Genomic DNA, 15,170 nt, shown 5'->3' on the forward strand with positions numbered 1-15,170 from the left:
CTCCATGGGGCTGCTCTCCAGATACTGAAGGTATGTACTGAAGACCCAAGTTTGTTACAGGTGAAAATGTAGTGATTGCTGGATCCATTGGAATTCCATAATATGCTGGATTGTCTGTCGAAGAAGAGGCTCATAGGGTGAAGAGTGGAATCGATCCTTTTTATTGACAAAGGTTTCACAAAATTTTTTGGAAAAGTTAACTTGAAACAAACGGCTTGTACAATGGTGTTCAAATACTATGGCATAAACCAAAATCACTCCAACCTCAGTCATTGAGCTTCAGTACGTGGTGACACTTGTGTGTGTACTCACTCAGAAACTGAGCACCAGGCCATTGATGACTCCTTCTCTGAAGAATATGAGAAAATGGGCCTTTCACTGAACAGCCGGAAGATCCTCTTCCCACCAGGTCCTACAGCACAACACCTCCCCCCATCAATTCAGATGAATGGCAAGATCCTAGAAAATGTGCCCCTTTTCTGTGTCTTGGGAGCCTCCTCTTGATGAAGGCAGGCACAGATGACAGTAGCTCCCGTCTGCTTTATCCTGGATGGTGCTGAGTTCTTTAAGTGCTTTTGGAGCTGCACCAGTCAAGTATTATACCACAATACTGTGCAAAATTATGAGGGGAATAGATAGAGTGGACAGGATAAAATTGTTTCCCTTGGTGGAGAATTCTAGAACCAGGGGACATAGGTTCAAGATAAGTGGCAGAAGGTGTCTGGGGAACTTGAGGAAGAACTTTTTTATGCACAGGGTAGTGGGTGTCTGGAATTCGCTGCCCAAGTTGGTGGTAGAGGCAGAAACTCTAAACTTTTTTAAAAAGTGCCTGGATCTGCACCTTAAGTGCTGTAAGCTGCAGGGCTATGGGCCGGGTGCAGGAAGGTGGGATTAGAAAGGGAACCTGGGTGTCCTCGGGTTGGCATGGACAAGATGGGCCAAATGGCCTCCTTCTGTGCTGTAACTTTTCTGTGGTTCTATGGTACTGATTAATGTGGTAGAGGAGCATTAGGGAGCCAGGATACTCCTTTCACATCTGTTCCAGATGCCATGGTTTTCATGTGGCTGATCTAGCTGAGTTTCTAGTCAGTGGTGATCTCATTCCTCCCCAAACCCCACCCCCACCCCCACCCCCACCCCAGCATGTTGATGTTGATGATTCGTTGAACATGATCTTATTACATTCTCCGGTATTGGAAATGGATGCTTATTATTTGATATTTGCATCATGTAAGTGTTAATGGCTGCTCATTAGCCTAAACCTGGGTGTTTTGCTGACTGTGGATATTGATTGCTTCATTATCTGAGCAATTTCAAATGGAGTTGCCTAAGCTTTGTCAACCAGCTCCATGTGTGACTTGCATGAAACTCTTAGATGATTTAATTCATTGAGCTTTGACTGGAACTTTAACTTTACCCTGCGCAGAAGAACCATTGAGGCCTTCCCCAAGACCAGAGGAAGATCATCCAAGACCAGAGGAAGCTGCTTAAGGTAAGTGTTTATTCACTTGTGGAGGAGCATCTCTGACATCAGCTTTATTCCTGCTATTTCTTAGGACTGAACTGCAGTAAAACAATACTTTCACTGAACCATTTTACGATTTTTTAACGTTTGGAAGACAGCCAAAATTCTCCAGACATTTCAAAATAGTACAGCAGTACTTCTAGCTGGCTTTGGGGGAAAAATATGTTCCTTGACATTTTTCCAGATTATTATTAACTCTATGATTATTTAAAGTAGCAGAGAGCTGTGCCACCACAGGACAGCAGGTATCATATCCCTGAGTGAATGGACTTAATATTACAGCTGTTACCAGCCTTTTTTCTAAATTGTATTATTTAACATTTGCTAGTACCGGAGACATGTAAATCTGCTGCGGGTGAAGTCAGCTTGTAGCTTAATAAATTCTGATTTAAAAACAAAATACTGTTGATGCTGGAAATCTGAAATATAAGAAGAAAACGCTGGAAATACTCCAGAGGACTGGCTGCATCCAGAATGAAACAGAATGGCTGGCTGACTCTTCGAGCTGGAGGTTTAGCCGGAGGTACTGCAGCTAATAAGAAGCAGCACGTTGTCAGAGAGGGGTGGTGGGGGTGGGGGGGGCGGGGGGGTGACCCACCTCCAATTTCTTAACATTTTTAATGAAAAATGCCCTCCGAAGCCAGGCCACCGGTGTGGAGGGGGTTTTTATCCTCCACAGGCTGGCCCTGCAGCTGCAACTATAGCCGGGCAGGCAAGGAGGCTCTCAAGGCCTGCCTAGAGTGCTGGGCCTCCGGCCTACCAGCTGGAGTCTACCCCCAGGCAGCTGGCCGCTAGCCCTCAACGCCGCTGATTGGCTACCTGGATCCCATCCCACCTCCAGGGGCATGTCGGCGCAGGCAAATCAGCTGGTGGCATGAATTTCTGCACTCGTCCACCTTCCTGCTGTCGCCCACTCAGGGGTAAAAAATCCAGCTCAGCGGTTTCAGGTTGATGACCTTTCATCAGATTCTAAGGTGAATTCCTGTTGTAAATGTGCACGTTTCCTCTTTGCAGTTTGACATGAAGTTCGGATGAGAGCTGCCGTCAGCCTCTTTGTGATTGTCTGAACAAACGTATCGATGATCAGCATTTAGAAATAAAATGGTAAGAATTCTTAGGGCTGTTTTTTGCTGCTCACCCACAAATTCTACCGTGGGAGCTGAAAATTGGAGGTAATCCCGTTTCGGCGGGTGGTGGGACCATGGGTGGAATATTGCTGGTGGCGGTTAATTAAGCACAGTGGCCCACCGCCCACCTCCCCCCTCCCACCTCCACAAGAATTGCTGGCCAATCAGAAGGCTGTCAGCTCAGCAGTCTCAGCAGCGCCACCCCTAGCAGTGGCCATTGTTGAGGTTGCAGCTTCAGAGAGAGAGCATCTCAATGATGGGGTGCCCTCAAAGACAGGTAGGTAAGCCTGGGGTATGGTAGGACCAGGCAGCCAGAAGCTGGTGATGGGTGTGGGGGGAGGGTTTCGTGGAGCGGTGGCGGGGCTGTCCCTGTGAGGGCAGCTGTTGCTGCCAAGGGACAATGGATCATCCATAAGGAAGGACCCCCCCCCATCTAAACTGGGTCGAAACCGGGAGGTCACCAGGTCACCTGCCAATCACCCAGACAGGGGCAGGGCATTCCGACATGGATAAAATGCCCTCGGTGGCAGAAGGTGGCCCTTAATCGGCCACTTAAGTGGCTCAATTGGCTGCCTAGTGTGTGGCTTAGCCACCATGTTTGCCACTGTTGGCAATATGGCACGCTGGCAGGAAGATGGCACTTCTGACGCCTCCTCACGCCATTTTGTCAGACCTCCCGCCTCTCAGTCCATCACCAATTATCTGTGGAAATTCAGCCCTTACTTTCTACAGACTATTGAATTCAATATGACAGAAAGCTGTTACATTTTTTCAAATTGAAATATCGTTGCATTTTATTTGCCAGGTACAAGCACCAAAGATAACTGCATATGTCTCAAGGGTTATTATTTAGTCTTAACAAGCAGGATGGTGTTTGGGATTTCCCAGAACAGATGGTTCCAACTCCTTATTGTGTTCCAGCAAGGTTATTGCACTCAGCCGCCTGATCGTTTGGATCTAGAGATTCGGTAATCTGGGGAGAATTACAAACAAAAGAGAAACAGGCAGAGTCAGGTCAGGTAGGGATTAAAGTCTCAGAAATCCATTTCCCCACCTAGATTTACCCCCAGCCCGCACATCTCCACCTTTAGGTGTGGCCACAATGTGAGAGAATTGACCAACCAACTGCAGAGTCCCCTTTGGGACTGAGTCTTTGGATCTAGAGTGACAGTTAAGTGCTCATCAAGCTGAGTTTCCAGAGTGCATTGCAAGGTCAGGTACTCCTGATGGGGAATGTCATTGTCACGACAACGTCGGAGAGCACATGATGAGCAGCCACGAGAGACTGGCCTACTTCATGGTAAGTCCCATGTGCACTGCATGCAGAAGGTATGAGACACAATCACAGAATTGTTATGATGCAGAAGGAGGCCATTCAGCCCCTTGTGGCTGCACTAACTCTCCGAATGAGCATTTCACCTGGTGCCATTCTCCTGCCTTTTCCCCGTAACCCTGCACATTATTTCTATTTAAATAATTATCTAATGCCCTCTTGAATGCCTCAATTGAACCTGCCTCCACCACACCTCCAAGCAGTGCATTCCAGGCCTGAATCACTTGCTGTGTGAAAAGACTTTTTCTCACTTCACATTTGCTTCTTTTGCGAATCACTTCAAATCTGTGCCCTCTTGTTCTCACTCCTCTTACGAGGGGGGACAGCTTCTCCCTATCTACTCTCTCCAGCCCCCTCATGATTTTGAACATCTCTGTCAAATCTCCTCTTAGCCTTCTTCTCTCCAAGGAGAACAGTCCCACCCTCTCCAATCTATCTTCATAACTGAAGTTTCTCATCCCTGGAACCAATTTTGTAAACCTCTTCTGCACTCTCTCCAATGTGTTCACATCCTTCCTAAAGTGTGGCACCCAGAACTGTACACAATACTCTAGCTGAGGTCTAACTAGTGTCCTATACAAGTTCAGCATTACCGCCTTGCTCTTGTCCTCCAAGCTCCTGTTAATAAGTCCTAGGTTTATGCTTTATTAACTGCTCTTGCTACCTTTTATGCATCCTCAAGCAAGGTGTGCAAGATCTCCTGAGCAGTGGCAATAGCTCCATTGTAGCAGCGAGGGAGGAATTACGATTACTGAATGGGACTATCTTGAAGGTGGAAGATTAGCGGCAAGAGGGGCAGACAGCTGAGCTGCAGTTCCACAGCCTCAGGGACACAACTCCAAGGGCTCAGCGTTCAGAGGAAGAGGGTGAAGATTCCATGATTTCTGGAGGGAATTTCATATCTTCTGATTCCTCAGTCCCTCAGCCAGATGCTCCATCTGCTAGCTGGGTTCAAGTGGGGTTGGCTGCCCTGCAGACAAGCAGTTAGTGCAGTTTGATGTAGAGCCCCAACAGGTCCCTGCACGATGAGGCTGGGCACCACAACACAGCCACAGCGTCAGGGACATGAGTAGCTGCCTCCCCCTCCTCCAACAAGGGGAACATCACATGGGAGTGTCCAAGAGTGGAGGACACTGTCACTTAGAGCACCAATGGGAACTCTGTGGCATTTAGATTTGTTTACTTGTATGAAGTAAGAAATTAGAGATGTGTAAATAGAACAAGCAAATAGCTTTATCTGTGGAAAATAATAATTATGTAAAATATAGTTACAGATTGTCAGCTGTGTTCATGCAGTTCAAAGTCTTTATTGTCTCAGCCAGCTTGAGCTGTGCATCGAACAAACAAAGATATGAACACATATCTAAACATACAAATCAGGAGCAGGAGTAGGCCACTCGGCCCCTCTAGAGCCTGCTCTGCCATTCAATAATATCATGGCTGATCTGATTGTAACATACCCTGGAAAATCTTTCACCCCCTTGCTTATCAAGAATCTATCTGACTCTGCCTTAAAAATATTCAAAGACTCTGCTTCCACCACCTTTTGAGGAAGAGAGTTCCAAAGACTCTCAAACCTCTGAGAGATAACATTTTTTCTCATCTCTATCTTAAATGGACAACCCCTTATTTTTAAACAGTGACCCCTAGTTCTAGAATCCCCCGCAAGAAGAAGCATCCTCTTCACATCCACCCTGTTAAGTCCCCTCAGGATCTTACATGTTTCAATCAAGTCACCTCTTACTCTTCTAAACTCCAGTGATACAAGCCTAACCTGTCCAGCCTTTCCTCATAAGACAGCCCACCCCTTCCAGGTATTAGTCTAGTAAACATTCTCTGAACTGCTTCTAACACATCTACATCTTTCCTTAAATAAGGAGACCAATACTGTACACAGTATTCCAAATTTAGACTCACCAGTGCCCTGCACAATTCAAGCATATCTTCCCTACTTTTATATTCAACTCCCCTCACAATAAACGATAACATTCTATTAGCTTTGCTAATTACCTGCTGTACCTGCATACTAACCTTTTGCAATTTATGCACTGGGACACCCAGATCCCTCTGAATCTCAGAGCGCTGCAATCTCTCACCATTTAGATAATTTGCTTCTTTTTTATCCTTCCTGCCAAATGGACAATTTTATAATTTTCCCACATTGTGCTCCATTGTCAGAGTTTTGCCCTCCCACTTAACCTATCTATATCGCTTTATAGCCTCCTTATTTCCTCTTCACATCTTACTTTCCTATCTTTGTGTCATCAGCAAATTTAGCTACCATACCTTTGGTTCCTTCATTCATATACTTAAATGGTAAAATGTTGAGGCCCCAGCACTGACCCCTGTAACACTTCACTCATTATGTCTTGCCAAGCAGAAAATGACCCATTTATACCTACTCTCTGTTTCTCGTTAACTAGCCAATCTTCTATCCATGCCAATATGTTACCCCCTACACCATGAGCTGTTATTTTCAGCAATAACCTTTAACGTGGCATCTTATCAAATGTCTTCTGGAAATCTAAGTACTGAATCCACGTGCGGAGAGTGAGGGGGTGGGGGTCTAAATGTTCTTGGCAGCCAGAATCCCTGAATGAGGATAAACAAATCAAGGCAACTACCAGGGTAGCAGGTGCAGGCAATGTAAAAACCTGTCGCATTGGTCACAGAGGAGTTGCAGGAGTTCAGGGAATGGTAGCCCTTGATGTGCCTCTCAGTGTTCACATAGGGTGCCCTATCAACATGTCAACTACATCCTGCACCTGGAGGAATCCTGAGACTGAGGCAAATCTTGTCACCCTCTGTCCCTGCGCCGCAGCATTGCTGTTTAGGGGGACGAAGTGTCCACCCATTGGTTACCTGATGGGTGTACCTGTGTGCTGCTGACTGTGAGATACCACACAGGTCAGATGTGGAACTTTGGAAAGAGCCAGTCACGCAGTAACTGACGGTCATGGTCACCATGAAGGCCACTGGGAGTGCAGGCTGCAGGCCTTCTCACAAAAGATTGCAAAGCTCAGCCTCCCCCTCTCGGGTCAGACACGTTCTCCTCCAACATTGCCCCTCGGTCATATCAAGGTACATTACCCTGTTCCTCGTCACTCCACGGCTCCTTCTTGCTGGCACACAGTGTCATGGTATCTTCCTGCCTCAAAGCCATGCACGTGATGAGTGAGGCATTCCAGGCTGCTCCTGTGCCTCGATGCCCTGCACTTGGGATGCGGCTGCTCCTGTTTTAGAATCCAGATTTTAAAAGTGCTTTTCTTAATACTCAGGAGCCTGAGCTTAAAGGCACAGCTGGAGATCCTCCTTGCTGCTGTCCAGATGTGCTGGGTGTGGCTTTAAGGGAATCCTTCTCCCATTGCCCACTCTCTGCCAGACACTCAACTTTGCTGCAGAAACATTTGCTGGTGTAAAAGTGGCAAAGAAACGCAAAGGAAAGTTGCTGCACTTTACTCACGTCACAACCCCCTCCTGGTCTGGCAAATTTCTTTACGACTCAACAGAGGAGGAGAAGTGCATTTATTCAGTCTGCTAAACACGTGAGTCCTGACGAAAATGGCGAGGGTTAGGAAATGCGATTTTCGTCCCTCTCTTATACCGGGGCTCCTGCTGTCAGTGAGGGCAGATGTGCATTCCTGCTGTCAGTGAGGGCAGATGTGCATTCCTGCTGTCGGCAGAGGCAGATGTGCATTCCTGCTGTCGGCGGGGGCAGATGTGCATTCCTGCTGTCGGCGGGGGCAGATGTGCATTCCTGCTGTCGGCGGGGGCAGATGTGCATTCCTGCTGTCAGTGGGGGCAGATGTGCATTCTTCACCAGAGGCATTCCCAATCTGCAGCAAGGTTTACAAAATTGACTCAAGTTCAGGAATGGCCTTCATTGTGATCCATGAAGATACCAATGACCCAAGATGAGGAAAGAGGTTCTGCATAATCAGTATGAAGAGCTAGATACTAATTTAAGAAGCAGAACCTCAAAGGTAATAATCTCTGGATTATTACCTGAGCCACGTGCAAATTGCCATCAGGTAACTAAGATAAACAAACATTTAGATTGACTCCTGGCTGTGTTATTTGAGGGAAGATTGCAGCTCAGTGATATTGAAGGCAGATTTAGCATCCCACCTGCTGCCTTGGCTGAGATCAGCTAAGTCAACAAAAGTCACCATCAAATCATAGGCCTTTCAGTTCTGTACAGTTCAGCACTACACTGGATATCCAGTGAGTACAATGAAGTATTTAATGGATTTAACAGCAAAAACATAACATCACCTGTATAAATGCTACATGCTTGCCCCTTGCTAAATTATCACACTGCTTATCTGATGTCTGGTATGGGATGAGAAGAAATTTCTTCCAATTAAGTTTTCGGAAGACTGAAACCATTGTTTTCGGTCCTGGCTCCAAACTCCGTTCCCTAAATACTGACTCCATCCCTCTCCCTGTCTGAGGCAACATGCTGAGACTAATCCAGTCTGTTTACAGACTCGAGTATTCCAATGCATTCCTGGCTGGTCTCCTACATTCTACCCTCTGTAAACTTGAGGTAATCCAAAACTCTGCTGACCCTGTCTTAACTCGCACTAAGCCCCATTCCACTATCACCCCTGTGCTCGCTGATCCCCATTGGCTCCCAGTCAAGCCACATCTTGATTTTAAAATTCTCATCCTCCTTTTCAAACCTCTCCATGCTCTTGCCCCTCCCTCTCTCTGGAATGCCCTCTAATCTCACAACCTTCTGAGATATCTGTGGTCCTCTAATTCTTGGTCCCTTGTCCATCCTCAACCATATTTGTACCACCAGAGGTGGCTGTCTTCAGTAGACCAGACTCCAAGCTCTGGAATTCCCTCCCTAAATCTCTCTGCCTTTCTAAATTTCTTTCCTATTTTAAGATGTTCCTTAAAATCTACCACTTTGACCAAGATTGACTATCTGACCAAATATCTCCTTATGTGGCTCGGTGTCAAACTTTTCTAATGTTCCTGTGAAGTGCGTCAGGATGTTTCATTATGTTAAAGATGTGAGAAGTTGTTTTTGGAAACAAGCTGAGAGTTAGTCCCACCGGGACCAGCCTTCTTACTATGACTATTCTGAAGGCACGCATTGTTTTTATTTGTGTTTAAAATTATTAAATCATATTCCCTTTTTTATAGGAATCCATGCTTGTGTGATTGTCTTTTGTTTTCATGGTACTACTTAAATTAAACAACATGACACAATGAAGTATGTGAGTTTACCCATGCTAAAACAGGACGAAGGATTATTGTTGAAGTCTGCTTCTACAGGGGTTCTGTAGTAACCCACAGAGGAGGCTTGTAAGACAATTGTACCTTTATGTCTGCTGCACAATATCAAAGGTCCATGAGTTCAGGGCAAATGGCAGATTCCGATGATTTTGATGTGGTAAAAGGCAAGATGTTGAAGTCCCTGTGCAAGACAAAAATCAAATTCTGCTTATTCTAGTCAGATATACAGACTTAGTCAAGACCTCTCAATTTATGTTGATCAGCCGTTCCTTCCCTTTCAGGCATAGAATCACTGTAGGGAACTAAAGTGACATTTTTGAAAAATTCTCCAGGAAGTCATTAAGATCCTGTTATCATTTTCAACAAGCCTTCTAATTTGGTTCTGAATTGTCAAATCATATGCTCGGTTTTTAAAATGCTTTTCAGAGCTTTTGAAGTCGGCGCAATCAGTTAATATTCTTTCAACTGGAGCATTGTTGAACTATGAAAGCAACAGAGGGAGGGTTAATATTCCTCTACTGCCCCTATCCAACAGCACTGGATGAAGTAGAGTTGGGGAAGACCTGTGTGAACCATCAAGACCAGGAGAGACCAATGTTCCCAATGTGGTCTCCTCTACATTGGAGAGGCCAAACGCAGACTGGGTGACCGCTTTGTGGAGCACCTTCGGTCTGTCCGCAAGCATGACCCAGACCTTCCTGTCGCTTGCCATTTCAACACTCCACCCTGCTCTCATGCCCACATGTCTGTCCTTGGCCTGCTGCATTGTTCCAGTGAAGCTCAACGCAAACTGGAGGAACAGCACCTCATCTTCCAACTAGGCACTTTACAGCCTTCCGGACTGAATATTGAGTTCAACAATTTTAGATCATGAACTCTCGCCACATCCCCACCTTCTTTCCGATCCCCCTTTTTCCAATAACATAATTCTTTTACAACTATTTTTCTTTTCCCTCCTATTTTTACATTTCTCATTTATTTTGATCTATTGTTTCATCTCCACCTTTTAGCCCATTTCGATCCCTTCCCCCCCATCCACCCTCACTAGGGCCATCTGCCACTAGCTTGCTTCCCTTAATGCCACCACTAGCACATTCCCTAGCTAATATCACCACCATCAACACCCCTTTGTCCTTTTGTCTATGACATCTTTGGCAGTCTCTTCTTAGCCTCCACCTATCACTGGCCCCTATCGAGCTCTCCTGTCCCACCCCCTTCTACCAGCTTATATTTCATATCATTTCTATATGTCTTAGTTCTGATGAAGGGTCACACAGACTCGAAACGTCAGCTGCATCCCTCTCCGCAGGTGCTGTCAGTTTTGCTAGGTATTTTTGTTTTTGTTCCAGCAGAGACCAGTTGGGCTGAATGGCCTGTTTCTCTGTTATAAATTCTATGTAACATGCGTGTTCTCTGCTGGGGTCAGACCCTGATCTTCCTGTGGAACCTAACTAGCATGGAGGGGAAAGATTTCAGGTGCATGTCAAAGTTATCAGCCAGATAGTGAGATAGAAAGGAAAGGCTGTGTGGGTGCTGCCTGGGTCATAAAGGCAGCAGGTGCTATGAAAGGGACAGATAAAATTGAACTCATGGAAGGCTCAGGAGAGCTTTGAATTTTATAACTAACAAAACGGAGAATGACAGGAAACGGTACCAACAAACAATATCGCATCTGCATGAGGGTTCACCTTTACTTTACTCCTCCTGCTGAGGCAATTATATTTCCTGGCATTATTTCAAGATCCTTTGCAAAGTGGTTGTGTGGTCGATGGACTCAGCCACTTCTTGCCAAGCTGTTTGCTACTGGCTTCAGGATTTTGCTTCCATGATGGAGAAAAATCCCCTTTGCTCCAGATTGTGCATAAGATGCTTGTCGTGGTTTTCAAATTTATCCATGATTTTGCCCCTCCCTATCTCTGTATCTTCCTCCAGCCCCACAATCCTCCCCATCTCTGGAACCTCATCCAGCCCCTACAACCCTCCCTATCTCTGTAACCTCCTCCAGCTCCAACAACTCTCCCTACCTCTGTAACCTCCTGCAGCCTCTACAACCCTCTTTACCTCTGTAACCTCCTGCAGCCTCTACAACCCTCTTTACCTCTGTTACCTCCCCCAGCCGTGCAAAGCTCCCTATCTCTGTAACCTCTTCCAGCCCCTACAACCCTCCCTATCTCTGTAACCTCCTCCAGCTCCAACAACTCTCCCTACCTCTGTAACCTCCTGCAGCCTCTACAACCCTCTTTACCTCTGTAACCTCCTGCAGCCTCTACAACCCTCTTTACCTCTGTTACCTCCCCCAGCCGTGCAACCCTCCCTATCTCTGTAACCTCTTCCAGCCCCTACAACCCTCCCTATCTCTGTAACCTCCTCCAGCACCTACAACCCTCCCTATCTCTGTAACCTCCTCCAGCACCTACAACCCTCCCTATCTCTGTAACCTCTTCCAGCACCTACAACCCTCCCTATCTCTGTAACCTCCTCCAGCACCTACAACCCTCCCTATCTCTGTAACCTCCTCCAGTCCCCTACAACCCTCCCTATCTCTGTAACCTCCTCCAGTCCCTACAACCCTCCCTATCTCTGTAACCTCTTCCAGCACCTACAACCCTCCCTATCCCTGTAACCTCCTCCAGCCCCTACACCCCTCCCTATCTCTGTAACCTCCTCCAGCACCTACAACCCTCCCTATCTCTGTAACCTCTTCCAGCACCTACAACCCTCCCTATCTCTGTAACCTCCTCCAGCACCTACAACCCTCCCTATCTCTGTAACCTCCTCCAGCACCTACAACCCTCCCTATCTCTGTAACCTCTTCCAGCACCTACAACCCTCCCTATCTCTGTAACCTCCTCCAGCACCTACAACCCTCCCTATCTCTGTAACCTCCTCCAGTCCCTACAACCCTCCCTATCTCTGTAACCTCCTCCAGTCCCTACAACCCTCCCTATCTCTGTAACCTCTTCCAGCACCTACAACCCTCCCTATCCCTGTAACCTCCTCCAGCCCCTACACCCCTCCCTATCTCTGTAACCTCCTCCAGCACCTACAACCCTCCCTATCTCTGTAACCTCTTCCAGCACCTACAACCCTCCCTATCTCTGTAACCTCTTCCAGCCCCTACAACCCTCCCTATCTCTGTAACCTCCTCCAGCCCCTACAACCCTCCCTATCTCTGTAACCTCTTCCAGCCCCTACAACCCTCCCTATCTCTGTAACCTCCTCCAGCACCTACAACCCTCCCTATCTCTGTAACCTCTTCCAGCCCCTACAACCCTCCCTATCTCTGTAACCTCCTCCAGCCCCTACAACCCTCCCTATCTCTGTAACCTCTTCCAGCCCCTACAACCCTCCCTATCTCTGTAACCTCCTCCAGTCCCTACAACCCTCCCTATCTCTGTAACCTCCTCCAGTCCCTACAACCCTCCCTATCTCTGTAACCTCCTCCAGTCCCTACAACCCTCCCTATCTCTGTAACCTCTTCCAGCACCTACAACCCTCCCTATCTCTGTAACCTCCTCCAGTCCCTACAACCCTCCCTATCTCTGTAACCTCTTCCAGCACCTACAACCCTCCCTATCTCTGTAACCTCTCCAGCCCCTACAACCCTCCCTATCTCTGTAACCTCCTCCAGCCCCTACAACCCTCCCTATCTCTGTAACCTCTTCCAGCCCCTACAACCCTCCCTATCTCTGTAACCTCCTCCAGCCCCTACAACCCTCCCTATCTCTGTAACCTCCTCCATTACCTACAACCCTCCCTATCTCTGTAACCTCCTCCAGTCCCTACAACCCTCCCTATCTCTGTAACCTCCTCCAGCACCTACAACCCTCCCTATCTCTGTAACCTCCTCCAGTCCCTACAACCCTCCCTATCTCTGTAACCTCCTCCAGCACCTACAACCCTCCCTATCTCTGTAACCTCCTCCAGTCCCCTACAACCCTCCCTATCTCTGTAACCTCCTCCAGCACCTACAACCCTCCCTATCTCTGTAACCTCCTCCAGCACCTACAACCCTCCCTATCTCTGTAACCTCCTCCAGCACCTACAACCCTCCCTATCTCTGTAACCTCCTCCAGCACCTACAACCCTCCCTATCTCTGTAACTTCCTCAAGCCCCATAATCCTCCCTATCTCTGTAATATCCGCCAGTCCCTACAACCTGCCCTATCTATGTAACTGCTCCAGCCTCTACAACTCTTCCTATCCCTGTAACCTTCTCCAGCCCCAACAACCCTCCCTATCTCTTTAACCTCCTTCAGCCCCTACACCCCTCCCTATTTCTGTAACCCCCTCCAGCCCCACATCCCTCCCTATCTCTGTAACCTTCTCAAGCCCCACAACCCTCCCTATCTCTTTAACCTCCTTCAGCCCCTACACCCCTCCCTATTTCTGTAACCCCCTCCAGCCCCACATCCCTCCCTATCTCTGTAACCTTCTCAAGCCCCACAACCCTCCCTATCTCTTTACCCTCCTTCAGCCCCTACACCCCTCCCTATCTCTGTAACCTCCTCCAGCCCCCACAACCCTCCCTATCTCTGTAACCTCCTCCAGCCGCTACAACCCTCCCTATCTTTGTAACCTCCTCCAACCCCACATACCTCCCTATCTCTGTAACCTGCTCCAGCCCCTATATCTCTCCCTATCTATGTAATCTCCTCCAGCCCCTACTGCTCTCCCTATCTCTGTAACCCCCTTCAGCCCCACAACCCTCCCTATCTATGTAATCTCTTCCAGCTCCTACAACTTTCCCTCTATCTGTAACCTCCTCCAGTCCCTACAACCCTCCCTATCTCTGTAACCTCCTCCAGCACCTACAACCCTTCCTATCTCTGTAACTTCCTCAAGCCCCATAATCCTCCCTATCTCTGTAATGTCCGCCAGTCCCCACAACCTGCCCTATCTATGTAACTGCTTCAGCCTCTACAACTCTTCCTATCCCTGTAACCTTCTCCGGCCCCAACAACCCTCCCTATCTCTTTAACCTCCTTCAGCCCCTACACCCCTCCCCATTTCTGTAACCCCCTCCAGCCCCACATCCCTCCCTATCTCTGTAACCTTCTCAAGCCCCACAACCCTCCCTATCTCTTTAACCTCCTTCAGCCCCTACAACTCTCCCTCTATCTGTAATCTGCTCCAGCTCCTACAACTTTCCCTCTATCTGTAACCTCCTCCAGTCCCTACAACCCTCCCTATCTCTGTAACCTCCTCCAGCCCCTACAACCCTCCCTATCTCTGTAACCTCCTCCAGCCCCTACAACCTTCCCTCTATCTGTAACCTCCTCCAGCCTCACAACTCTCCCTATCTCTGTAACATTCTCCAACCCCTACGACCCTCCCTATCTCTGTACCCTGCTCCAGCCCCACAACCCTCCAAGATTTCTGTGCTCCTCCAACTCTGACCTCTTGAGCATCCCAGACTCTTTTCACTCCCCCTACTCTTGTACTTGCGGATGCCTGGGCCCTGAAACTCTGACCCGAAAACTCTCTGCCTCTTTACCTCATTCTCCATCTCTGAGATGCTCTTTAAAAGCACCTCTTTGACCAAGCTTTGGTCATCTGTCCTAATATCTCCTTATGTTGCTCAGTGTCATATTTTGTTTGATAATTGCTCCTGTGAAGTACCCTTGTAAGTTTCACTTTGTTAAAGCTGTTTTATAAAATAGTTGTTGGGGTTGTTGAAATGGCCTCATCATTAAGGCCGAGTACCCTGATGTAACTTACCCACATTACTGATATTCTGAAGGATTTTACATTTTTGGTGAGCATTGTTGCCACGGGTTTTGCCTCCTGGCACCACAGCCAGCTCGATGGTCATCCACTGACTCAGAGAAGTTCACAGAACGTCTCAAAAATGTCATCTTACAATTTTTAAACTCAAATATTATTCACCCAGTTTTCAACATGTCCAAGTGTTTGGCCACAGGCGTTTCCACAG

At 47.5% G+C, this 15,170-nt stretch overlaps 1 long non-coding RNA gene across 1 annotated transcript in view; it reads right to left on the reverse strand.

The window, feature by feature from the left end:
* Positions 1-3,428: 3,428 nt before the first annotated feature.
* LOC121293595 overlaps positions 3,429-15,170 on the reverse strand; it is a 40,242-nt gene continuing 28,500 nt past the window's right edge. Inside the window, exons 3-4 of the long non-coding RNA XR_005946565.1 lie at positions 9,320-9,416; positions 3,429-3,625 (exon numbers count right to left, since the gene is read on the reverse strand). This is a non-coding gene — a long non-coding RNA (uncharacterized LOC121293595). The remainder of the gene's footprint in view (positions 3,626-9,319; positions 9,417-15,170) is intronic.

This window comes from Carcharodon carcharias, chromosome 22 (genome assembly GCF_017639515.1).
Source record: "Carcharodon carcharias isolate sCarCar2 chromosome 22, sCarCar2.pri, whole genome shotgun sequence".
NCBI lineage: Eukaryota > Metazoa > Chordata > Chondrichthyes > Lamniformes > Lamnidae > Carcharodon > Carcharodon carcharias.